A 27,972-nucleotide genomic window follows, 5' to 3' on the forward strand; every position below is an offset into this window, starting at 1 on the left:
AAGCTATCTGTCCTCCATCCACCAGAATCTGTCGTAACCAGGGGCGAAGCAGGATGTGGTCTATATATACCCTCACTGGGTCCATCCGGTACCACAAGCACAAACGCACACACACTTCACAAGATGAAACAATAAGGGTTCCTAATAAAACATAGAACTCCATGTGTGCCCCAGTGGCTCTGTGTGTCCTCGCTCTTCAGAGCAGAATTAAGAGCTTTGGGACGGCCTGCAAGATGGCGGACCAGAACGACTTCTGGTTCAAACGAGGAGTGAGGAAATATCAAATAAGAGACTTGAGATGTACCCCACGAGAAGGCAGTGAGGGGCGTGGCCTATCTCAGACTGTTTGCCTCAGCGTCCGACGATGGATCAACCCAGAAACTACCCCTGACGTTGGATGGACCGTCGCAGAAAACGCCATGAAGCGTCTCTGCAGCGCCACCTTGTGGCCACGGCTGTGCGTTACAAGCTGATGTTTGAATGATAAAGTTACTGCTTACTGTCGAGTGCTGTTTTTGTTTTATTATCAGATAAAATGAACAGCTTCAAAACATGTCATCAATAAAATAAATCATCAATTATCAAACAAATCAAATCAACAAGTTAGAGTGACGTTTCTTACATTTATTTAAGTTTGTAAAACTTGGTTTCATCACAGAACATCGAAGGTTTGAGACAACGTGTTTCAGAGACTGTGGACGAAGACATGTGAACACCTGGAGCCCCGCCCACAGCGACACACTTGGCCAGACCGAAGCTTCTGACTCCGCCCCCGCCAACAGAACTTCTCCAGGTTACACTGAGAGAGACAGACAGACAGACAGAGGAAGGGAGACAGAGAGACAGACAGACAGAGGAAGGGAGACAGAGAGACAGGCAGACAAACAGACAGACAGAGAGAGAGACAGAGTGTTTATATAGTTCTCACATGTTTGTATTTATATCTCTCTCCCTGCTGTCTCCCTCTGTCTGTCTGTCTCCCTCTCTCTGTCTGCCTGTCTCTCTGTCTCCCTTACTCTGTCTGTCTGTCTGTCTCTCTCTGTCTGCCTGTCTCTCTGTCTCCCTTCCTCTGTCTGTCTGTCTCTCTCTGCCTGTCTCTGTCTCCCTTCCTCTGTCTGTCTGTCTGTCTCTCTCTGTTTGCCTGTCTCTCTGTCTCCCTTCCTCTGTCTGTCTGTCTGTCTGTCTGTCTCTGTCTGTGTCCAAGACCAAGTCCAGGCTCAATCAGTGTTGAGACGCAGAATGACTATAATGAACATAGTGAACTGAGAGAAGTGAGTTTGTACCAGGACGGTGACTCTGCGTCTTTTCAGGCGTCGGCAGAGTCCAGGAAGTCGACCGAGTCCGTTCTTCTTCAGAGACGTGATGACGTTTGACTTCACTCCAGCTTCAACCTGACGACACAAAGAACAAACATGTCAATAACAAATATTCAATCATGTCGGCAACTGAAGTTACAAGCAACTTTTCCTGTCCTCTGACTCTTCCTCACCTTCCTCATCCTCCTCTCCATCACCTTCACACTGCTGGTATGGTGTTCTTCAGGCCACAACATGATGTTGATGTCTGAACCTCAGACAGAGTCCGTATGAACTCTGGACTGTCAAAGTTGAAGTCCAGGGAACTCTGCGTCTTATTGGCTAGTACTCTTGCTGTTTCAGTTAGTTTGGTTGGTTAAGGTTATGGTTAGGGTAAGCCAATCAGAGGCAGAGTGGAGGCAGGACTTGAAAAAATAATGTGTCAAAGTCTGAAACTTTCTACGTCCAACATCCACCTCTGACCTGAGATCTGTGACCTCTGACCTGGGACCTGAGACCTGGGACCTCTGACCTGGGACTACTGACCTGGGACCTCTGACCTGGGACCTGAGACCTGTGTCCTGTGACCTGGAACCTCTGACCTGGGACCTGAGATCTTTGTCCTGGGACCCCCCACTGACCTGGGACCACTGACCTGGGATCTGAGACCTGTGACCTCTGACCTGTGACCAGGGACTTCTGACCTGGGACCTGAGACCTACCACCTCTGACCTGGGACCTGGGACCTGGGACCTGAGACCTGTGACCTAGGACCTGTGACCTGGGACCTGGGACCTCTGACCTGGGACTACTGACCTGGGACTACTGACCTGGGACCTCTGACCTGGGACCTCTGACATGGGACCACTGACCTGGGATCAGAGACCTGTGACCTCTGACCTGTGACCGGGGACTACTGACCTGGGACCTGAGACCTGTGACCTAGGACCTGTGACCTGAGATCTGTGACCTCTGACCTGGGACCTGAGACCTGGGACCACTGACCTGAGACCTGAGTCCTATGTCCTGTGACCTGGGACCACTGACCTGGGACCTGTGACCTCTGAACTGAGATCTGTGACCTCTGACCTGGGACCGGAGACCTGTGACCACTGACCTGTGACCTGTGACCTCTGACCTGCGACCTGAGACCTGTGACCTCTGACCTGAGACATCTATTCAATTAAATTCTATTTATATCGCACCAAATCACAACAAAAGTCATCTCATGACACTTTACAAATAGAGCAGGTCTAGACCGACTCTTGTTATTACAGAGACCAACAGGTCCCACCATGAGCAAGGAAACACTTCCTTTAACAGGCAGATACCTTGAACAGAACCAGACTCTAGGTGGGGGGGTCATCTGAGAGAGAGAGAGAGACAGATCATGGGTTACATTTTCTCCCAGCATGCACCTGTCCTACCTGCAGCCGAGGTGTTGCAGGTGTGACGTCGGGCAGACTGCAGTCGACTCCCTGCAGGCAGATGCAGCAGATCAGCAGCAGAAACACCGCACACACATTCAGCTTCATCTGTCAATCAATCACTCATCTATCAATTGATCAATTAATCATCTGCTCATCCGCAGGCTCGCTCAACTACTCTCTCTCTCCTCTCTTCTTCTTCTGTGTGATTAAAAACAGCAGCTGAAGCAGGAAACAGAATAAACCAGAGACTGAAGAGGAACCAATAATCCTCTTAGTCTGGTTTAGGAGTCACATGACCAGACGATGACATCACACTCAGGTTACCAAAGTTCACATTAAGACAGCAGAGGAAGTTTGTAATTGATTTATGCTACAAAGATTAACTTGATTCTCAAGAATGTCATATTATTTTATTAAACTTTTGAATGCAGCAGTACAATCAGCAAAATGTACTTAAGGTATCAAAAGTACTACACATATACTACGGTGGCCCTGAAGGTCAAAACACAACGGCATATCAGAAAACATGACAGCATTTCACAAAACACATTGTTTTCTAATATGCTTCTGTGTGAAATAAGGATTCTATCGATCACTTTACCGTCAGTTCGTCTCACTCAGGTACAACAATTATCATTGGACCAACGTCCACCACCTCACACAGACTGCCCTGTCCCCTCCTGCCTGCAGGTGTTGCTGTTGAAGCATTTTAATCAGAATTTCAATAATGGATTTTTTTAAAGAAGAGAGAAAAATTATTTTATCAATGAGATTTGGTTTATTTCAACCAAACACTCCATTTTTATATTTTGTTCTCCCTCTTGCCTCTCAAAATAGAGGAGGAGCCACCCCTCTGGTAGAATACTGACATGTCTTTATTAGTATTTATTCAAATAGGTTGGTATTTGTTTGTGGACAATATCACAGAATGAAACATTAAACACGTTTATAAATGTTGTTTTGTCACCAGTTTTGAGACTAATGGCTAAGTAAAAAGTAAAAAGACGGCGAACTGCAGGGGGTCCAGCAGAGGGTCGGTGATGGATTTGAGGTGGGACAAAACCAGGCGTTCAAATGATTTCATGACCACAGAGGTCAGGGCGACGGGTCTGTAGTCAGAAAGGACAGAAGAAGAAGAAGGAAACACACTCAAGCCAGCAGATGGCGGTGCTGTACCTGTAGGCTGGTTCATCAACCGCCAATAACAGCTACAGAAGAAGAAGAAGAAGAAGAAGAAGAAGAAGAAGCAGCAGCAGCAGCAGCAGGGCACTAGTCAGAGTGACTGTCTGACGGAGAGCGAACAGAGTTTCTGACGGAGATAAAGTTTCTGTGTGTGTGTGAAAATGTGTAAAGAACAAATGCTGAGAACGTTGGTGAAGCAGAGACTCACTGCGGCTGCGCAAGAGATATTTGGCCTTTTTGAAAGAAAGCGGAGTACGAGGTCCGGCTACACAGAGCAGGTTTGATCGCTTCTTCTTCTCTCTGTTTATACTTACCTCAGACCAGCCGCCAATACTGTACAATTTCCCCCCGGGGATCAATAAAGTAATTCTGATGTGAGTACGACAGCAGAGCGGCTGTATTCTCTTAACGGCGCTAAAACTGTTGTAACAGAACAATAGGAGACACCCCCCCCGCTGTACCTCCATCACTCCACCCGTTTTGGCGAGAGTTCAGCAAAAGTGGCAAATGAGCTGAAGAGAAAGTTGAAATGAGGAACTTGAGCGACAGGTTCTCGTTTATAGTTTGAAAAAGCTTTTACGTCTTTACTTAAGTTTGCAGCCACTTTCAGGTTCGTGGAAACATTATTGTATTGTATTGTAACAGAGCAGAGCTAGCAGAGCAGAGCAGAACTAACATTAGAATCAGAACCAGAATCAGAAACTGTTTATTGCCAAGTAACATACATTACAAGGAATTTGCCGTGGTCTGAAGGTGCTATTGTTTTGACAACAAATATGTAGAATATAAAAGGTAAAATAAGAATAAAAATAAGATAAGATAAATAACAAACAGTGCAGTGACCAAAATAAAATTTAAGTGTCCAGTAGGGGGTGGGTGCGTTAATGTAACGCAGGGGGGACAGGGGTGATGTACGTTAATATAACGTGTAACTTGTGTTTGTGTGTGGGGGGGGTCAATGTAAGTTTGTCAGGTTGACTGCAGAGGGGAAGAAACTGTTTTTGTGGCGGGAGGTTTTGGTCCTGATGGACCGCAGCACCGAGGGGAGGGGGTCAAACAGATGGTGTCCGGGGTGGGAGGGGTCAGCAGCGATCTTCCCTGCTCTCCTTAGGGTCCTGGAGGAGTACAGGTCCTGAAGAGATGGGAGATTGCAGCCAATCACAGTCTCTGCAGAGCGGATGATACGCTGCAGTCTGCGTCTGTCCTTGGTGGAGGCAGCAGCGTACCAGACAGTGATGGAGGAGGTGAGGATGGACTGTATGATGGCAGTGTAGAAGTGAACCAGCATTGTTTGTGGCAGGTTAAACTTCCTCAGCTGCCTCAGGAAGTACATCCTCTGTTGGGCTTTCTTGATGAGGGAGCTGATGTTCACCTCCCACCGGAGGTCCTGGCTGATGATGGAGCCCAGGAAACGGAAGGACTCCACAGTGTCCACTGGAGAGTCACACAGGGTGGTGGGGGCGGGTGGGGCTGCGCTCTTCCTGAAGTCTACAACCATCTCCACTGTCTTTGAAGCGTTAAGCTCCAGGTTGTTGCTGTTGCACCATGTCACCAGATGGTCAATCTCCCACCTGTAGGCAGACTCATCCTCTCCAGAGATGAGTCTGATGAGGGTGGTGTCGTCCGCAAACTTCTGGAACTGTCCGTCAAGCTCCTGAAGTTTGGTGGCTGGAGGTGCAGCTGTTGGTGTACAGGGAGAAGAGTAGAGAAGAAAGAACGCAGCCTTGAGGGGAGCCGGTGCTGATCGTCCGCGAGTCTGAGACGTGTTTCCCCAGCTTCACGTGCTGCTTCCTGTCAGACAGGAAATCTGTGATCCACCTGCAGGTGGAGTCAGGCACGTCAGCTGGGACAGCTTGTCCTGAAGAAGAGCCGGGACGATCGTGTTGAAGGCAGAGCTGAAGTCCACAAACAGGATCCTGGCGTAGGATCCTGCGGAGTCCAGGTGCTGGAGGATGAAGTGTAGGGCCAAGTTGACGGTGTCGTCTACAGACCTTTTGGCTCTGTAGGCGAACTGCAGGGGGTCCAGCAGAGGGTCGGTGATGGATTTGAGGTGGTACAAGACCAGGCGTTCAAATGATTTCATGACCACAGAGGTCAGGGCGACGGGTCTGTAGTCATTTAATCCTGTGGGCCCTGTTTTTTTGGGGACGGGGATGATGGTGGAGGCCTTGAAGCAGGCTGGCACGTGGCATGTCTCCAGTGAGGTGTTGAAGATGTCCATGAACACCGGAGACAGCTGATCGGCGCAGCGCTTCAGGCAGGATGGGGAGATGGAGTCTGGTCCAGCAGCTTTCCGGGGGTTTTGTCTCTTGAAGAGCCTGTTCACATCTCTTTCAAGGACAGACAGACGTGTCGATGTTGGAGGAGGGGGGGGCACTGTGGGGGGCAGCTGTGGTGGTAAGAGGTGTGAGAGTTCAGCGTCAGGTGTGATGAGGGGGTTGGGGCTGTTGGGCTGGAGCTGGTGGGTGATGGTGTGGGGGATGGTGTCAGGACTGTCCCATTGTCTTTCAAAGCGACAGTAGAAGTTGTTGAGGCTGTTGGCGAGGCGTCGGTCGTTAGCAGAGTTGGGGGCTCTTGGCTTGTAGTTGGTGATCTGCCTGAGCCCCCTCCACACAGAAGCAGAGTCGTTGGAGGAGAACTGGTCTTGTAGTCTCTCTGAGTACAGTCATTTAGCTTCCCTCACCGCCTTGCTAAACTTGTACTTGGCTTCCTTAAACTCTTCCCTGTTGCCACTCTTAAACACCTCTTCCTTTTCCAACCTCAGCTGTCGCAGTCTTGCTGTGAACCAGGGTTTGTCGTTGTTATAACTCACCCTGGTCCGAGTTGGTACACAGCAGTCCTCACAGAAGCTGATATATGAAGTCACAGCCTCTGTGTACTCATCCAGACTGTTGGTAGCAGTCCTGAAAACATCCCAGTCAGTACAGTCCAAACACGCCTTCAGGTCCTCTGCAGCTTCACTGGTCCACTTCTTCGGAGTTCTCACAACAGGCTTAGAAAGTTTTAATTTGTGCCTGTATGCAGGAATCAGGTGGACCATGTCGTGGTCAGAGTGTCCCAGTGCAGCGCGGGTGACGGCGTGAAAAGCGTTACTGACTGTGGTGTAACAGTGATCCAGAGTGTTCCCCTCCCTGGTGGGGCATTTAATAAGCTGTTTGTATTTGGGGAGTTCATGTCTGAGATTACCTTTGTTAAAGTCACCGAGGACAATAACTAAGGAGTCCGGGTTGGTCCGCTCCGTTTCCAGTATCTGGTCGGCGAGTGCGCGCTGTGCGTCCTGCACGTTGGCCTCCGGTGGGATGTCAACACTGACCAGAATGAATGAAGGGAACTCACGGGGGGAGTAGTATGGTTTACAGTTTATGAAAAAAGTTTCCAGGGAAGGAGAGCAATGCCGTCGGATCACTGTCACGTCCTTAAACCAGCTGCTGTTGATGTAGAAACAAATACCTCCACCCTTTGTTTTGTCGGAGAGGTGCGCGTCGCGGTCCGCTCGGAGAAGCTGGAATCCGTCCAGCTGCAGCGTCGCGTCAGGAGTTCTTTCCCCCAGCCATGTCTCCATGAAGCACAAAACAGCAGATGAATAAAAGTCCTTGTTTCTCCTCATCAGCAGCTGGAGTTCGTCCATCTTATTTCCCAGTGAGCGCACGTTAGAGAGAAATATTCCGGGTAGCGGTGTGCGTTGTCCTCGCGGGCGAAGACGCACGAGCGCACCGGCACGTTTCCCTCTACGTCGACGTAGAGCTGCAAAGGTGAGAGCACCTTTGACCAGAATGTCCCATAAAACAGTTGAAGGGGCAAGAAATTCGGGAAACAAATCCACTGGAGTTGTTCCCCTGATGTTCATGAGATTTTCTCTGGTGAAAGAGCTCCGTGAACCAAAACAAGAAACGCTATTTACAAACAAAACAAGGCAAAACAATGCGCTCCAACAGACCGAGGCAGCCATCTTTAACCAAATCAGCTTCAACTTCAGCTTCAGCTTTAGCTTCAAATCATTAATATAAATCCTTCCTACATCACCATCAAGGATCGTGTCTGTTGCCCGGACATTGAACTATTGGCAGTTGGACTCAGACCATACTACACTGCTCAAAAAAATTATAGGAACACTTTGAAAACACATCAGATCTCAATGGGAAAAAAATCATGCTGGATATCTATACTGATATGGACTGTGTAATGTGTTAGGAACAAAAGGATGCCACATCGTTTTTTTTATTATGAACGTGTGCGCTGATAGGTAAAAAATAACTATGAACGGTGGTCAAGTCATGTAATCGGTGTACACCGGAAACCCCGACTACCTTCGCAAGCCTGGACTGCAGTGCAAGTGATGACCCAATCTTCAAGAATGTAGTATCAAAATGACAGCGTTTTGGTGTTTCGATTCCACCCTGGCATCTGCACACCACCTCCACGAAATAAACGCCACAGACAGGTGAAGCTCACCTTTGAGGAAGAATGTGATGAGTGCGATGTTCATGCAGGAAGTTTCCTCTTTATCATACATTTAAACTGATGTTGAATTACAACTTAGAACTGTGCTCTACTGCGTTTCTTTACTGTGCTCTACTGCGTTTCTTTACTGCACTATGCTGCGTTTCTTTACTGCACTACGCTGCGTTTCTTTACAGTACTCTACTGCGTTTCTTAACTGCACTCTACTGTGTTCCTCTGAAGCTGTGAGGAACATTAATGATTCCAGGTTTGAAAAAGGCCTCTCTTCCTGTCTTTCAGAGTGTCCTGCAGACGTCCAGCAGCTCTTGGTGAGTAAAGAAGAGGTTTCCCCTGAGCAGCAGGACTGGAGCCCCAGTCTGGACCAGGAGGACCCACCAGAGCCCTCACACATTAAAGAGGAACAGGAGGAACTCTGGACCAGTCAGGAGGGGGAGCAGCTTCGAGGGCTGGAGGAGGCTGATATCACCAGGCTCACATTCAAGAGTGAAGAAGATGATGATGAAGAGAAACCTCAGTCCTCACAGCTTCATCAGAGCCAAACTGAACAGATGGAAACAGAAGCTGATGGAGAGGACTGTGGAGGACCAGGACCAGCCAGGAACTCAGATCCAGATAGACATTTAGAACCAGATACTGACGACAATGGTGACTGGAGGGAGACCAGAGACCCTCAGTCTGGTTTAGTCCCTGTTAGTGACATTAACTGTAATCCTGTTGAGAGATCGTTCAGCTGCTCTGAATGTGGTCAAAGATTCAACAGTGAGTCACATCTGAATGCACACATGAGAATTCATACAGGAGAGAAACCTTTCAGCTGCTCTGTCTGTAAGAAAGGTTTCAGATACAGCGGAGATGTTAGCAGACACATGAGAATCCACACAGGAGAGAAAACATTCACTAACACTCACACAGGAGCAGAACCAGCCGGGACCACAGGTCCAGGTCGTCATTTAGAGCCTGATCAGAATCAGAATCAGAATCAGAAACTGTTTATTGCCAAGTAACATACATTACAAGGAATTTGCTGTGGTCTGAAGGTGCTATTGTTTTGATAACAAATAAGTAGAATATAAAAGCTAAAATAAGAATAAGAATAAAAATAAAAATAAAAAATAAGATAAGATAAATAACAACAGTGCAGTGACCAGATGACGGTTGGAAGGAGACCAGAGAACCTCAGTCAAGTTTAAAATCTCTGAAAAATAATAAAGTAGCTGCCATTGATATTAGACATAAAACTGGTGAGAAACCATTCAGCTGCTCTGAATGCAGAAAAAGACTTGGTAAAAAGGGAAATCTGAATGCACACATGAGAATCCACACAGGAGAGAAACCATTCAGCTGCAGCGTTTGTGACAAAATATTCATACGTCAGTCAAGACTGAAAAAACACAAATGTGTTCGTCAGTCCTCTCAGCTTCATCAGGACGGCCTCATGGGAAAACCCTTCAGCTGCTCATTTTGTGGTAAGAAATTCAAACGGAAACATTATTTGGTCAAACACATCATGATTCACACGGGAGAGAAACCGTTCACCTGCTCATTCTGTAATACAGTACAAGTTTCACAAGGAAGGCCATACTGGTTCATCACATGAGAATCCACACGGGAGAAAAAACGTTCAGCTGCTCAGTCTGTGGGCAAAGATTTGCACATCATGGTCAGATGACCGTTCACATGGTCGGCCACACAGGAGAAAAATGGATCAGCTGCAGGGGTTGTGACAGAAGATTCATTTGGCCTCATCAGCTGCAAAGACACAAGTGTGTTGGTGAGAGAAGCTAAACTCTTCAACACTGATCAAACAGAAGTTCAGGCGTGAATGACATGATGTTCAACTTAGATTTTTATCTTTGGACACAAACTTATCAACATAAATGTGAACATGTTCTGTTAAGAGTTTTAGACAATGAGGCTTCCATTTTTGGACATGCTGGAGTGAGACACAGGAGAGCAGAGCTAACTCTTTTTTAACTTACTTTAAAATTATCTTTAACAACGAACAAACGCAAGTCTTGTATCTCGATGGACGCACAATGAGTAACCTCAAATACAAACAAATCAATCTATGGTTGCTAGCAAGCTAACGTATTTGGTAACCCTCCTGCTCTGGAGAGGGTGCATTGAGGGGGCCAGACTCCGGGCAATGGAAGACCTCCATGGCCCTTTGTGGTATCCTTCCATTGCTTCCAAGAAAAGGAGTGCTACGATGGGGTAGGTGACGTGTGTGGAAGTACACAGAAACTACGGTGAGAGTACCAAGATTTCAGCTTCAACCTGTCAAAGAGACGTGTAGCAGCAAGCAGGCACTATACAAGAAGGGTCTGCTCTACCCAGCAAGCCTATGAGTCTCTCTTGAAAGGGATACCCACAAGTACTATAAGCCAGAGGCTTTCTATGACCAATGAGTTAGTGCTCTGGATGATGCTCGCTGGCTGAGATCTGCTTGCTACGGTGCTGAAGGGGGGCTGGCTAATGCTGGCTGGCGTCTTTTTAAGTACTGGAGGGTCAGAAAGCTAACCGGCTAACCTTTTGGACTGAATTGGGCTACTATGCCTGGCACTGAACTTTAATTCTGGCTCTTCTCTCTCTCTCACTGTATTGTTTGGCAACTCGACAAAGGAGGACAGAATCACTAGTTTATGGGAAACCAGGAGAATGTGGATCTGAAAGGAGACCTGCAGGCTGCCTACGTTCTAAAGGCAGATTTAGGAGACAAGCGTTGTGTGTTGTCATTGTCAAGATACAACTGTTTTGCTGTCTTATGTGGTCTTGGTTTATTTTGCTTCCTAGCCTTTAAGTGGACAAAATACCATCGCTCTGCCGGGGACCATTAGTTAAGTGACTGAAACCTGAAGTGAAACGTGGGCTCGAATGGGAGGTCATTGGTTCGCTTCACTAGCTGGATTGTTAAGGGTATGATGGTCTGGTGAAAAGAGCACAGGTTTTCTCTCATCTTAAAAGGCTCAACAAGCAAATGGTGTATGTACAGGAGACCCACTTGACCATAGCAGACCATGTCAGACTGGGAGGACAAACCTTTGATTCTAATTTTAGAATCAATTTTACTGATGCAAATCCATCAATGTGTCATGTATCAGTGATTCTTGCAAGTGTAAATGCTCCAAACTGGGATGATATTGACTTCATTAATAAACTTTCACTATTACCCAAACTTAAATTCACATTGTCTAATTCTTCTTGTTGAGTAATTCACTTATCGGACTGAACTCACCGATCCACATGCCGATCCAGAATCCATAGTCTGACGTTTTGAATGAATAAATTATAGATATGTTATAATGCAGTTTTCAGCCCACATCCAAAATGTTTTTAAATTAATTAATTTGTATTAAACAGTTCTACAAAGATATCCAGTAGTCCCCATATTTTTTTTTGTCTGCCAGAATTCTGAGCTATAGACGTACAGGTGGACCTTGCACTGGACCACGAACCTGCTGTACCTTGACATGAGACAGTCTGCAACTGAGTGAGCTAGTAACAGTTGGCTAACTCAGCATATCCTTAGTTTGGAGATATTTGATCTTGAAACAGAAAAGCCAGACAGTAACTTGTAATGTGTGTAAAGCCAACAATCCAAGGGGGGAAGTTGTGCGGTATCGTTGGTTGGTTCAGTATCGGTGTCTGCAAGTATTCAAATTCAGGTATCGGATTGGAACGGAAAAAAGTGGGTCGGTGCATCTCCACCCTTGGAGGTTTTTTTTTAACCCACATATTAAAAAATACTCTCTTATTTCTCCCACTTCAATCACTCATACAGCAGAAGAGAGAGCAGTTGCCGTAGCTTATAATAATAATGGAAATATGGCTGATAATAGTAGTTACAGCTGTAATAATAACTGAAGTATGATTAATAATAGCAGTTTTAATAGTAACAGAACTACAACTAATAATAATAACTAGTGATTAGAGTCAGGCAGGCCCATGGCAGCAGCAGCCATGCCTACCAGGACCACGATCCACAGGAACCTGTGAGACGACAAAGCACAAAGAAACTCCGGGAAGATATAAAGTTAGTAACACGCATTGGAGGGACATGAATGTGTCAAGATAAATGGTAAATGATCTCACTTATATAGCGCTTTTCAACCTTCACAATTCCCAAAGCGCTTTACAGCTAAGTCTCATTCACACATTCCCACACCGTTGGCGGCCAAGCTGCCATGCAAGGTGCTGGTCTCCAACGGGAGCAGCTTAGGGTTCAGGGTCTTGCTCAAGGACACTTCGACATGACGGGGGCAGCCAGGGATCGAACCCCCAACCCGCTCTTACCCAAGATGGAGAGGGAGAGGAGGAAAGCTCAGTGCATCATGGGATGTCCCCCAGCAGTCTAGGCCTATAGCAGCAAAACTAGGGGCTGGTCCAGGCAGGCCTGAGCCAGCCCTAACTATAAGCCTTATCAAAAAGCAAAGTTTTAAGCCTACTCTTAAAAATAGAGAGTGTGTCTGCCTCCTGGACCCAAACTGGGAGCCGATTCCACAGGAGAGGAGCTTGATAGCTGAAGGCTCTGGCTCCTGTTCTGCTTTTGGAGACTCTAGGAACCACAAGCAACCCTGCATTCTGGGAGCGCAGTGCTCTAGTGGGGTAATAGGGTACTATGAGCTCTTTAAGATATGATGGTGCCTGACCAGTAAGAGCTTTGTAGGTCTGGAGAAGGATTTTAAACTGTAATCTGGATTTTACAGGGAGCCAGTGCAGAGAAGCTAATACAGGAGAAATATGATCTCTTTTCCTGGTTCCTGTCAGGACACGTGCCGCAGCATTCTGGATCAGCTGGAGAGTCTTCAGGGACTTATTGGGACAGCCTGATAATAAGGAATTGCAATAATCCAGCCTAGACGTGACAAATGCATGGACTAATTTTTCTGCATCTGTTTGAGACAGGATCCTCCTGATGTTTCAATGTTACGGAGGTGAAAGAAGGCAGTCCTTGAAGTTTGTTTTACGTGAGAGTTAAAGGACATGTCCTGATCAAAGACAACTCCGAGATTCCTCGCGGTGGCGCTGGAGGCCAGGGCAATGCCATCTAGGGTAACAATATCCTTGGATACTGTGTTTCTGAGGGGTTCAGGGCCAAGAACAATAACTTCTGTCTTGTCCGAGTTCAACATCAGATGATTGCAGGTCATCCAGGTCTTTATGTCCTTAAGGCATGCTTGGAGCTTGGCTAACTGATGAGGTTCTTCTGGCTTGATTGATAGATATACCTGGGTATCATCCGCATAGCAATGAAAGTTTAGGGAGTGTTTTCTAATAATATCTCCTAAAGGAAGCATATATAAGGTGAATAGTATTGGTCCAAGCACAGAACCTTGTGGAACTCCATGACTGACTTTGGTGTACATGGAGGATTCATCGTTAACGTGTACAAACTGAGATCGATCTGATAAATACGCCTTTAACCAGCTTAGTGCAGTTCCTTTAATGCCAATTGAATGTTCCAGTCTCTGTAATAGGATATGATGGTCAATGGTGTTGAATGCAGCACTAAGATCTAACAAAACAAGCACAGAGACAAGTCCTTTCTCTGATGCAATTAGGTCATTTGTAACTTTCACCAATGCTGTGTTTGTGCTATGATGAGCTCTGAAACCTGACTGAAAGTCCTCAAGCAACTTATTGTCATGTAGAAAGTCACACAGCTGGTTGGCGACTGCCAAGGTTGATCCAGAGGTTTTAGCCAACTATAGACCTAGTTGGCTAAAACCTCTGGATCAAGAAAGAAGTGGTTTAATTACAGCTACTTTAAAGGACTGTGGTATGTAGCCTGTTGATAAAGACAGATTGATCATGTCTAGTAAAGAAGTGCTGACTAAAGGTAAAACCTCTTTAAGAGACAAGTTGATGGCTTAGATGAAGATATGGTTTTAGTTATTTGGTGAAGGTCAATGGGAGAAAAGCAATCTAAATATACATCAGGTTTTACAGCCGTTTCTGAGATTCCTGTGTTTGAAGGTAAGGTACCACCTGAAGACAGGAGGTGATCAATACTGTCTCTAATAGAATTTTATCATTAAAGAAGCTCATGAAGTCATTACTGCTGAGGGTTATAGGAATACATGGCTCCATAGAGCTGTGACTCTCTGTCAGCCTGACTACAGTGCTGAAGAGAAACCTGGGGTTGTTCTTGTTCTCTTCTATTAATGAGGAGTAATAGGCTGCTCTGGCTTTACAGAGGGCCTTCCTATAAGTTCTAAGACTATCTTGTCAAATTAAACGTGATTCTTCCAGTTTGGTGGAGCGCCATTTCCTTTCAAGTTTCTGCACAGTTTGCTATAATTTGCGGGTTTGGGTGTTATACCATGGAGCCGACTTTCTTTGTTTTATTATCTTCTTTTTTAGAGGGGCAATAGAGTCAAGTGTCAGTCCATTGAGCCTGCAGCACTATCAACATGGGTTCTATGTGCTCCACGTTTAGGCCTGAACTCTTCCATCAGGTTGTTTATACCATCACTTTATTCTGCACAGCCTGTTGAAGCTAAAAGTCCATCTGAAACTCCAGGGCTGCAGCTGACAGGACAAGACTAAAACTGTCCAACACGCCATAAGAACACGTCTCACAACACATGAATTTAATAGAACACACAAGTGTAATGACAGTCAGATCTCCTCGGGCCCTCATGATGGAGCAGTGATATTAGAAGCCTTCAGTCACACAGAGGGGATTGTTGGCAGCTACAGCTGTGCTGCTTTCAGCCTGGATGATGTGTTCAACTTCTTCTTCTTTGTCTAATATTATAGTTTGCTGTTCGGTTGTAAAATATGCTGCTCTGCTGCCAGAAGACATGTCCGTGTTTGTGATTGGTCAGATGCTGCAAACCCCGCCCCTTTCATGTGAACGCGCTCATGGCTGGATTGTGAAACCCTGGTTTGATTTACCGAGTTGATAACCAGGGTCATATGAGCGGTCAGCTGTTAGTGGCCAGATGAGGAGATGTCCTGCTGTGTTGAACCTGCTTCAGAGTTCAGGCCTCTGGTCGTTGGTTATTATCTCGTTCTGAAGAGTCACTTTTTAATCACTTCATATTTCTCAGACTTGGTGTGTTTGTAGGTTTTGTTTCTTTCATGTTTAAATTGTAGCTTTTTCTCATCAAAAGTTAGATCTCCATCTTATTTCAGCATCAGTGTTACTGCTGTCAGATTAACAGGTCCACCGACTACACAATATTTCACTGTTATCAGCTAGGCCCCCAGGAGCCCCTCCCATAGCGCCGGGTCTCACAAACGTTACTTGAAGAGGAGGAAATAGTGCATTTGTTGGGGACTATTTTCAGCGGTGGATGAATCCACATGTGATGCTCTAGTGAGTATTTGGGGCAGCAGGACGGTGTGTGTCTGTGTGTTCACAGTGATGAAGGAACAGCGTGGCTCATCGATGTGTTTTAATAATAACATTTTTTCGATTCACAGACGGAAATTATAAAGACTAAGAACAAAGTTGAAAGTATAAACTTTCTTTTGTTCAAAGGTAACTTCCATCATCTCGTGTTCTGTGATGCAGAAATCCATCGGTTCGTTCAGGACGTTTAGTTGCTGCTTTAGAATAAACTTGGATTATAGGCGGCTGTCATGTGACCAGTGGAATAACATACAAGTAACTATAAGATAATATACTAATGGAAGTATGAACACTACGAGTTCATCGCTATGTGGGCAGGGCATCAGCATTCGATTCCTGGTGGCTCTTGATCCTCCACAGTCAGCTGAGGGAGCGACACACTGGTGGTTTTTGAGCTGATGCTGCCACATGAATCTCTGGTGACTGACTGAGCAGCTGAGTGTTTCCACTGCAGTCAGCTGAGATGACTCGCCAACACGACCGCCCTGCTCCTCCCTGGCGTGGTGAGCCCTGTGTTGTTTTAGACTCACTCGATGACTAACCCTGCTACAACAAACCAAACAACTGAATGGTTTCTCTCCTGTGTGAGTCCTCGTGTCAGCTCAGATTTCCATTGTGACCAAATCTTTTCCCGCATTCAGAGCAGCTGATTGGTTTCTTGCTGTTATTACATGTAATTAAACCTGACTGAGGTTCTCTGGTCTCCTTCTTATCACCATCACTGACTTCAGAGTTCCTAGCTGGTCCTGGTCCTCCACAGTCCTCTCCATCAGCTTCTGTTTCCATCTGTTCAGTTTGGTTTTGGTGAAGCTGTGAGGACTGAGGACCAACACACTGATGGAGTTTGAGCTGATGATACCAGATGAATCTTTGGTTACAGGCAGCTGTAGCATTTCTCTCCTGTGTGGATGGACATGTGTTGTGTCACATTTGTCCCATGTGCAAATCTTTTCCCACATTCAGAGCAGATGAATGGTTTCTCAACAGTGTTCCATCTCATATCACTGAGAGGGACTTCATTATGTTTTAGAGAGTTTAACCCTGATTGAGGGTCTCTGGTTTCTGTCCAATCATCCTCACTGACTGCAGTCACATGTTTATGACAGCTTTCAGTCTTGTCATCAGTAAGTGGCTGTAAATGATGTACGCTCTTTGCTGCTTCTGGTTCTCTGTGAATGTTAGTTAATTTTGTGTCAATGACATTGGAACTGAATCGGTTCTGCCATGCGTGGATCCTCAAGTGACTCCAAACGCTTCCTCTGTAACTAAAACATTTCTTACAAACTGAACAGCCGAATGGTTTCTGTCCTGTGTGGAGTCTCATGTGAGCCTTCATTTGTCTTGCGGCCAAATGTTTTACTGCACTCAGAGCAGCTGAAGGATTTCACTTCATTCGGCTGAGAGGACGCATCAACACAGCGATGAGTTTTGACCTGAGAGGACCAGGTAAATCTTTTGTCACAAACACGGCAGCTGTAGTGTTTCTCTCTGGTGTGGACCACCATGTGTTGGCTCATATTTGCCCGATGTATAAATCTTTTCCCACAAACTGAGCAGCTAAACGGTTTCTCTCCAGTTTTCCATCTCACAGCAGTTTCATCATGTTTCACAGAGTTTAACCCAGACTGAGGGTCTCTGGTCTCCCTCCAGTCCCCATCACTGTCTTCAGTCTCAGAGGAGTCTGAAGTCTTGTTGTTAGTATCTGGCTCTAATTGTCTATCTGGATCTGAGTTCCTGGCTGGTCCTGGTCCTCCACAGTCCTCTCCATCAGCTTCTGTTTCCATCTGTCCAGTTTGGCTCTGATGAAGCTGTGAGGACTGAGGTTTCTCTTCATCATCTTCTTCACTCTTGAATGTGAACCTGGTGATATCAGCCTCCTCCAAGGTCTTAAATGTTAAGAACAAAAGTGTTAAATTGTGTCTTGACTGCTGTAAAGTTCTGAAGCTACCATTAAAAAGTTTTTCTTACTTTCTGCCTTATTTTTATCATCTCTATTTTCTACTACTGACTTTTGAAGTTGCGCCCTCTCCAAACATGCTGGTGGAGAGAGTTCTGGTACTTTTTTCACTCTGGAATTACTTTCACTCTGACATGGCACAGTTGCGCAGCAACTTCTGACCAGATCATCGGAGATCCCCGCTGAAATCTGGAGAAAAACACACAGAGGATGCACATTGACCTCCCCCCCAGAACACAAACACAAGTTATACGTTATATTAACGTACATCACCCCTGTCCCCCCCTGCGTTACATTAACGCACCCACCCCCTACTGGACACTTTACTTTATTCTGGTCACTGCACTGTTTGTTATTTATCTTATTTTTATTTTTATTCTTATTTTACCTTTTATATTCTACTTATTTGTTATCGAAACCATAGCACCTTCAGACCACGGCAAATTCCTTGTAATGTATGTTACTTGGCAATAAACAGTTTCTGATTCTGATTCTGAGAAGGAACGAAGCGACGAGGGAAGAGAGTTGGGTCGAGACAGCAGAGGCTTATGGAGAAAAGGAGATATAAGCCATGTCTCCCCTCTCTCATCATGGGCAACGTGAGATCGCGGGCAAACAAGATGGACGAGCTAACAGCGCTGGCCAGGAGTCAGAGGGAATACCGGGAGTGTAGTTTAATGTGCTTTACGGAGACATGGCTGCACCAGGACATTCCCGATGACACTGTCTCCATCGACGGCTTTCAGACTGTCCGGGCCGACAGGGATTGCACCGGGAGCGGTAAGCGTAAAGGAGGGGGGCTTGCCGTTCTCGTTAACAACAGGTGGTGCAATCCTTCCCACGTTACCATCAAGGATCGTGTCTGTTGTCCGGACATTGAACTGTTGGCGGTTGGACTCAGACCGTATTATTTGCCCAGGGAGTTCTCACATGCCATTGTTGTGACTGTTTACATCCCCCCTCTGCCAACCCGAAGTCAGCGTGTGACGTCATTCACTCCGCCATAGCCTGTTTACAGACTCAACACCCGAATGCATTCATTGCTATTTCGGGTGACTTCAACCACCTCACCTCAACCCGTTATGTGCCTCTCGTGAAGAGCCAGCCTGCAACCACCAGGACAGTGAGGAGATGGTCAGAGGAGGCTTATGAGATACTTCAGGGATGTTTTGAGGTGACTGACTGGCAGGCGCTCTGTGAGCCGCATGGAGAGGACATTGATGGGCTCACAGAGTGCATCACAGACTACATCAACTTCTGTGTGGACTCCACTGTCCCAGCAAGGACTGTCCATTGTTATCCAAACAACAAGCCATGGGTGACAAAGGACATCAAGACCATCCTGAATGCAAAGAAGAGGGCTTTCAGAGGGAGGCTAAGGAGAAGTACAGGAGGAAGCTGGAGTGGAAACTCCAGCAGAACATCAGAGAGGTCTGGAGTTGAATGAGGACCATCATGGGTTACAGGACAACCAACAGAGGAGTTGAAGGCAGTGTGGATCAGGCCAACGAACTGAATCTGTTTTTCATTTGATACTGTGGGCCCTGCTCAACCCCCCCCCCCCCCGACTCTTCTGCTGTCTGCCTCCAACCTTCACCTATTCCACTCCCCCCTCCTCCTCCTCACAGCCCCCCACACCCCCTGTGAGAGCTGTCCTCATACCTCATTCCCCAAGCTGACAGCACTCTTCAACCTGACGACACCACCCCTCCCCCACCGGTCACCTCTACAGTGTGCTTCACTGCTGACCATGTTAGGAGTTGGTGTCAGCCCCAGGGTGCTTAAAGCCTGTGCCCCCCAGCTATGTGGAGTACTTCAACATGTCTTCAGCATGAGCCTGAGTCTTCAGAGGGTCCCCGTGCTGTGGAAGACGTCCTGCCTCGTTCCTGTGCCGAAAACGCCGCGTCCCAGTGGCTCCAAGGACTACAGACCAGTGGCACTGACCTCCCACATCATGAAGACCCTGGAGAGACTCGTCCTGGAGCAGCTCCGGCCCTTGGTCAAGCCACACTTGGACCCCCTTCAGTTCGCCTATCAGCCCTAACTTGGAGTTGAGGATGCCATCATCTACCTGCTCAACCGCATCTACGGCCACCTGGATAAGCCGGCGGGCACTGTGAGAGTCATGTTTTTTGACTTCTCCAGTGCGTTCAACACCATCCGTCCGGCTCTACTGGGTGAGAAGCTGACGGAGTTGCAGGTGGATGCCCCCCTCGTGTGCTGGATTGTCAACTACCTGACTGGCAGACCACAGTATGTGCGCTTACAACACTGTGTGTCAGACAGAGTGGTCAGCAACAACGGGGCCCCGCAGGGGACTGTCCTCTCTCCCTTCCTCTTCACCGTCTACACCACGGACTTCAGCTACTGCACTGAGACCTGCCATCTTCAGAAGGTTTCTGATGACTCAGCAATAGTTGGATGTATCAGTAAGGGTGATGAGGAGGAGTACAGGGCTGCTGTGGACAACTTTGTCACATGGTGCGAGCAGAACCATCTGCAGCTCAACGTGACAAAGACAAAGGAACTGACTGTTGATCTGAGGAGGACCAAGGCGCTGATGACCCCTGTTTCCATCCAGGGGGTTAGTGTGGACATTGTAGAGGATTACAAGTACCTGGGAGTCCACATTGACAATAAACTGGACTGGGTAAAGAACACTAATGTCCTCTACAAGAAGGGCCAGAGCCGTCTCTATTTTCTGAGGCGGCTGAGGTTCTTCAACATCTGCCGGGCTATGCTGAGGATGTTTTATGAGTCTGTGGTGGCCAGTGCTATCCTCTATGCTGTTGCATGCTGGGGCAGCAGGCTGAGGGTGGCGGACTCCAACAGACTCAACAAACTGATCCGCAAGGCCAGTGACGTTGTGGGGGTGGAGCTGGACTCTCTGACGGTGGTGTCAGAGAAGAGGATGCTGTCCAAGCTGTGGGGCATCTTGGACAATGCTTCACATCCTCTCCATGACGTACTGGTCGGACACAAGAGCAGCTTCAGATGGAGACTCATTCCTCCCAAATGTACAACAGAGCGACACAGGAAATCATTCCTGTCTGTGGCCATCAGACTGTTCAACTCCTCCCTCTGAGTGTCAGACACTCAGAAGACACACTGATTCTGGACTTATTTCACCTCTGTCAGCAACCACTACCTCATTATTTATTCTTTAAATGTCACAAGTGCACATACAGAACAGAGCAATACATATATATATATATATATATATATATATATACACATTGTTTTTGTATATATATTTTTCACTTAAATATTGTAAACGTGTATATATTTTATTTTTTCTATTTCTTATTTTTTTTATATTTTTGTACATACTCTCATTTCTAAATTTATGCTACTTTCTACTCTTGAATGGGAGCACCAGTACTGTATAATTTCCCAGGGATCAATAAAGTATTTCTGATTCTGATGAAACTTCAGGTTGCTGGTTCAGTCACCACCACATATCAGTGGTGAATCAGAGATCAGTATTTATCCTACAGCTGCCGCATCTTCATTCATTTTACTCAGTAATACATTATTCTAATTATACATTTATTTAATTTATGTAAAATATTTCCTATCTGTACATACAATTAACAACAATGTCATACTTTTAATAAATAAACAGGTGATAAGTGGCTGAAATGGAAACTGAAAGGAAAAGATTCTGCTTGTTGATGAAACCGGATTTATTGTAATTTATTTGTCCAACAGTCTCTCTGACTAGCGCCGTGCTGCTAACTACCGTCCAAGTGGGTCTCTTTCCAGCTAGCATGCTAACTTCAGTAGGCTTCCGGGAGATGAGTCAGGTGAACAGCACAAAGTCCGTTCAGACAGCTTCATCTGACACAGAGAGACTCTGGTGGATCATCACTGTGGTACTCTTGTCTCTTGTTAAAGTAGCCGCCATGGCCGCGAGAGCTTCCGTCGAAACTAAAGGTCAAGCCACGATTAGTTAGTTCGTGTTTTATCGGTTAATCGTGTGTGCAGTCACACCAGTTATACATTATTTATTTTAATATCAGAAAACACTTCGGGTGTAATCGACATTACTGGTCGACCCCATAGAATACAGTCCATGGTCGGTTCTCATTGTGAGTTTTATTTTGAAACCTGTCCCCGGAAGTGATAGTTGATATTCGAGCAGGTTTGACACTGGGGTCGGTTAACAGAGTAAACCGTTATCTGACTCTAAATAACGGCAGAAACCCGTTAGAGTTGAGTTTGGTAGACAGAGCAGAGATGGACCGACACCGTAAACGACCGGATGCGGTTTTAAACCCGGAAATGAAGCTGAGAAGACCAGGTCTGTTTTCTGCTGGAAACAGCTTTACTGCTCTGCTAATGTTGCTAAGCTAACGTTAGTTTCCGTCAGGTAACTACGTTTGTCTCGTGGACATTTGGAGCTTTTACTTCACTTTCAATGTTAATTATTTATTGTATTTAAGTTTCAGTCGAACCTACAGCCTGGAAGCTAACGTAAGCTTAGCAGGATAGCTACTGTCTTTTGGTTATCACGAAACTAGCTCACCTTTAACCCTGTCGTATCACCATGGTAACCGGGTTAGCTCGCCATGGTAACCTGCTCAGCAGCAGTTAAAAAACAAACAATACAAGTTCAAACGATTAATTGATTTATTGATTAGTCGATGGAAAGCAAAATGCCAAACTTTCTGATTCCAGCTTCTCATCTAAGGATCTGCTGCTCCTTTGGAGATATTTAAATATATATTTGATAGTAAATGAAATATTTACTATTGGTTTTGGACTTTGGTATTTGGTTCTGGTTTTACAGTAGGAGGTTTTAGTTGTTAATGTGATCCATAAGAAGGTTCTAGGGTCCCTTAAGTGGTTTTAGTTTTCCTGAAGGGTCTATTTTCTGGACTGAGAAAAGGGGCGTAACTTCAGTCATTGTTTCCTGATGTTTGAGTGTGTTTACTGTTTTCTGTGGACGTCCAGGAGCTGTACTTTGATGTTCTCGTGGTCATTGAGGAGATTCTACAGGTTCCTTAGGTGGTTCCAATGGTCCGTAAGTTGGTGCTACAGGTTGTACTTAATATTCTGTTTTAGGAGGTTCTAATGGTAATTAAGGTTGTTCAAGGGGTCTTGTAGGAAGTTGTAGTGTTCCTTTATGTGGTTCTCACAGGCATTGAAGACGTTCTAGCGGACCCTTAGGAAGATTAGGAGGATTCATAATTTTAGCTCTAATTCATAATTGATGATGAACTATTGAACCCAAGCCCCAAATGGAAAGCATAATTTTAAGAGCATCCAGTAGTCCAAACTGAATCCCAAAACCGACTTTCAGTTGTTCATGTAGGTGGTGACTGTAGTCATTGAGGAGGTTCTAGGAATCCATTAGGTGGTTCTGTTCTGAGAAAAGGGATTCAATTTAATTAATTTAATGCCAGTGTTTAATGTTCTCTGCAGACATCCAGCAGCTGTTGGTAAGTAAAGATGAGGTTCTACCTGAGGAGTGGAACCCCAACCAGGAGGACCCAGGTCCCACACAAGTGAAAGAGGAACAGGAGGAACTCTGGACCAGTCAGCAGGGAGAGCAGCTTCGGAGGCTGGAGGAGGCTGATGTCACCAAGTTCACGTTCACTCCTGTCCCTGTGAAGAGTGAAGATGATGAAAGTTCAGGTAGGAACAACATGGACCTGTTTAGTACCTGCCGCGACAGCACGTGGCAGGTATTGGTTTCTCCTTGTGAGTCTGTGTGTGTCATCATGGCAGAATGGGTTAGACCTGGAGAGACCTGCTGTAGCTGACCTACCACGGAAGAGGTTTTCAGTACGTTGCCAGGTGTTTGTCTGTCTGTCTGTCTGTCCGTCCGTCCGTCCGTCCGTCCGTCCGTCTGTGGACAGTTTCTGTCAACATGATAGCGTCACAGCTGTGAAGATGCAGTCACTAAACTTTGCAGGTGTGTAGTTGAGATAAAAATGAAGGCAGAGTTCCAAGATGGGTGTTGTCCAAGAAAGGGTGCCGGAAGTAGGGCAGTAGGAAATGGGGCTCGACTTTACACCCCTGTCCCACATTCATTTTAAGTTGTGGAGCACTGTATCCCAGTATGTTAGTATGTGGATGTGGTCAATCCATGAGTACTGAGTATTCATGTAATAATGTAGTAATGACTACTGAGTCCTCATGATCCGGAACGTCATGGCCGCTGCGATCCCATTGCGAGATGGTCTCGCGTTAAACATAGTTTTTAGGCGAAAAGGGGGAACAGTCTGTAAGTCAATTTAAGTTTTAAGTCAATAGCATAAAAGTTCAAGAGAACTATTAGAACTGGAGTCTATTTGAAGAGTATAAAACGCTCATTTAAGGACCACCTTTAGGAGGTTCTAGTGGTGTGTTGGTAGAAATATACCTGTTGAATGCCGAGTATGAAACTATGTACGGTTTGAGTTGCAATCACACTTCATTTGACCATAGTGATGGGAAGTATGTGATTTATGTGCGTGACAAATGAACTTATATAGTTTCATTAAAATTTAGATTAACAGTTATTCAGTCCCACACAGAAAGCTTCTCCGCCCTTAACACGTGCCCACATCTGACAGTGGATGAAACTGTTGGATTCTCTTTGTCCGCTCCATCCCTAAGGAGCTCCTAACTTTCTACTTCCTTTTTCTTGGGATTTTTCCCTGGAGATTTTTTCTTTTCTCTTTGTTTTTCAGTTGTGCGCATTTTAACTTAGTGGAAGCACCTTCAATTTTTTTATACTCTTTTGTTAATTCTGCGTTGATAATAACTTTGGAATTAGTATCGACCGGCCAACGAGACTACTTTTACAAGTCTAGTACAAGTAGAGAGTTTAGCAGAGCTTTTATCCGACTCCAGTCCACGGATCAAGACTCATCATGCACAGCACCTGCCTGCCGGCTGCCAAGAATAACTCAGTTCCTGCACCAAAGACTTTTGCCTTCCATGGAAGTGGGCAACCGAGGACCACCCGAGGACCACCGCTGCCTGACTCAACAGACTCTGCCATCCCGTTCCAGGGGACAACACCTCACTGGGAGGCCGAGAAGCGACACCTGACACCGGATGATGTCGGATAGGGCTCTTAACTTTAGTTTCTATAGAAGTTGAATTAGCACTCTAATTTAGCGACCATCTGTTCCCCGAAATCTCTGAAACCACATCCTCCTTTCACTATCACCAAATAGTGTAGTGATTTTAATTTGCTATTTAAATAATACATTCCTTGCATTTATTGTGTTCTAATATCACCATTAATATCCCAGTTATTCACTTGTTAACCAACATTTAGCGATAAATGTTTCAGTTATCACAGTCATTTTCTGTGAATATTTCCTCGAAGCAAAGAATGAAAATCAATGTATAACAAATGTACTACTTCGGTTATGAGATTGATTTCACGGTTACAATGAATTGATTCATTCGGTTTATTAATTTTCTCTCGGCTATGACCGAGAGTGGTGCCCCAAATTGATAACAAGAGCGAATATTTCATATTAAAGCAGTACTCGTAACTACAGGTCCGTGGCACTTAGCCCTCTTGTTATGGAAACCTTTGAGAAGATTATAAAAGATGAGCTTTTGGGTGCAACTTAGACAAAATTGGATCCGCTCCAATTTGTTTACAGGGCAGGCAGGGTGTTGAAGAGGCCACAGGCAGGGGGCCTAATATGGTCCTGGATCACCTGGATGGTGTGAAGAATTATTTACGATTACTTTTTCTTGACTTCAGCATAGCAGATGGACTCACCAACACACACAACCTTGACCCTGATTCATTGGTTGGTTGACTTTTTAAATGGACTGATTTTATTTCTTATAGTTATTGTGTTTCAGTAATGATGAACTGATGAACGGTTCAGTGGTGGATGATTTTAGTGACTTCTTGGACATAATGTGTCTAAAACAAAGGAAATGATAAATGACCCGTTGGTGTGATGACTGCTGACTGTCCTTGATCTTCTGCTTCATCTTGGTTCAGGCTGAAAATAGAATCTTGATTATTTTGCTAACGTCATGATTTTCAATCAATTTGTTTTTCTGCACAAAAAAGACTAAAACATGATTCAATAATTGGACTCGTCTCTGTGTGTGTTTACTGTCCTGCAGACGTCCTGCAGCTGTCGGTCAGCAAAGAAGAGGTTCCCCCTGAGCAGCAGGACTGGAGCCCCAGTCTGGACCAGGAGGACCCCCCAGAGTCCCCACACATTAAAGAGGAACAGGAGGAACTCTGGACCAGTCAGTCAGAATCAGTCTGGAACTTAAATCCAGAAAAACATACTTACAACAAGACTTCAGACTCTTCAGAGTTTAAGACTGAAGTCAGCGATAATGATTGGACGGAGACCAGAGAACCTCAGTCAGTTTTAAACTCCCTGAAAATTGTTGAAGTCCCTGTAAGTGATATGAAATGTAAAACTAGCAAGAAAACCTACAGCTGCTCCGAGTGTGGGAAGATATTTGGCCGCAGCCCACATCTTAAGATACACATGAGAACTCACACAGGAGAGAAACCATTCAGCTGCCCATTCTGCAGTAAAAGTTTTACACAAAAGGTAAATCTGACGTACCACATGTCCGTCCACACAGGGGAGAAACGATTCAGTTGCCGTTTTTGTGATGAAAGATTCACCTGGTATACTCAGCTCAAAAGTCATCAGGGTGTTTGTGAGTCCTCACAGCTTCATCAGAGCCAGACTGAGGAGGACAGAGAGGCAGAGACCGCTGACAGATCATTCAGCTGCTCTGAGTGTGGAAAAATGTTCAGCCGCAAGGACAATCTGAACATACACATGAGAATTCACACGGGAGAGAGACCGTTCAGCTGCACTGTCTGTGCTAAAAGTTTTAAACATGGAGGACATCTGACACAACACATGTCTGTCCACACAAAGGAGAACAGATTCAGCTGCGATGTTTGTGACAAAAGGTTCACTTGGCTTTATCAGCTCAAAAGACACAAGTGTGTTGGTGAATCCTCTCAGCCTCATGAACTCTGGACCAGTCAGGAGCGGGAACAGCTTCGAGGGCTGGAGGAGGCTGATGTCACCAGGTTCACATTCAAGAGTGAAGAAGATGATGAAGAGAAACCTCAGTCCTCACAGCTTCATCAGAGCCAAACTGAACAGATGGAAACAGAAGCTGATGGAGAGGACTGTGGACCAGGACCAGCCAGGAACTCAGATCCAGATAGACATTTAGAACCAGATACTGATGACGAGACTGAAGACTCCTCTGAATTTAAGGTTGAAATCAGAGAGGATGATTGGATGGAGACCAGAGAACCTCAGTCAGGTTTAAATTCCATGAAAGTCCCTGAAGTTGAAACAGGAATCAAGAAATCATTCAGCTGCTCTGAATGTGGGAAAATATTTGGGCGTAAGGAACATCTGCAGACTCACGTGAGAATTCACACCGGAGAGAGGCCGTTCAGCTGCTCTGACTGCGGTAAAGCATTCGGCTGCAAGAGGTCACTGCTAGGCCACATGACCAGTCACACTGGAGAGAAACCATTCAGCTGCTCTCAGTGTGGGAAAAGATTCGGCCGAATGGTAAATCTGAAGACGCATGAGAGACTTCACACAGGAGAGCGACCGTTCAGCTGCCCGTTTTGTGGTAAAGGTTTTACACAGAAGGTTCACATGACTCAACACATGGCCGTCCACACAGGAGAGAAACAGTTTAGCTGCAGCGTTTGTGACAAAAGATTCACTTGGCTTTCTGGCTTCAGACGACACAAGTGTGGCAGCGAGCAGTCCGAGCTCGATGAAAGCCAAACTGAGGAGAACTCGGAGACGGAACCAGGTGAGAAACCATTTGGCTGCCGTCAGTGTGGTAATAGATTTAATCACAAGCACAATCTGAAGGCTCACATTAGAATTCACACAGGGGAGAAACCGTTTAGCTGCTCTGTTTGCGGGAAAGGCTTTACGGCGAGTGGAGCTCTGAAGAAACACCTGAGAACTCATTCAGGAGAGAAACCGTTCAGCTGCTCCGTTTGCGGCATAAGATTTACTCAAGGAGGGAATCTGAAACGACACATGGCTCAGCATGTGGGACAAACTCGAGAGAAGCCGTTCAGCTGCTCCGTTTGTGGTAAAAGCTTTACACAGGTTTCAAATATGAAGCGACACATGACTCAACACTCCGCGGCTGAAACAACGCAGGCGCAGAAAGCAGGAAGTGAAGCTGCCATCAGTTCAGATCTGACCGAGGATCAGCAGGAAGAAACCAAGAGTCTGCTGACCGCCGGCGCTGTCAGACTTCATATGTTCACGGACTGCAAACCATCTGACAACTGAT

The 27,972-nt window shown here is 45.9% G+C and overlaps 3 pseudogenes; 2 read left to right on the forward strand and 1 right to left on the reverse strand.

Annotated features, from left to right (window-relative positions):
- Window positions 1-4,068: 4,068 nt before the first annotated feature.
- Window positions 4,069-10,153, forward strand: LOC139299328 (gastrula zinc finger protein XlCGF57.1-like; annotated as a pseudogene).
- A 2,135-nt stretch (window positions 10,154-12,288) lies between these two features.
- LOC139299330 (zinc finger and SCAN domain-containing protein 2-like) lies at window positions 12,289-17,717 on the reverse strand (annotated as a pseudogene).
- Window positions 17,718-21,924: 4,207 nt separating this feature from the next.
- Window positions 21,925-27,964, forward strand: LOC139299331 (zinc finger protein 665-like; annotated as a pseudogene).
- The last annotated feature ends 8 nt before the right edge of the window (window positions 27,965-27,972 follow it).

This window comes from Enoplosus armatus, chromosome 16, assembly GCF_043641665.1.
Source record: "Enoplosus armatus isolate fEnoArm2 chromosome 16, fEnoArm2.hap1, whole genome shotgun sequence".
Classification (NCBI taxonomy): Eukaryota; Metazoa; Chordata; class Actinopteri; order Centrarchiformes; family Enoplosidae; genus Enoplosus; species Enoplosus armatus.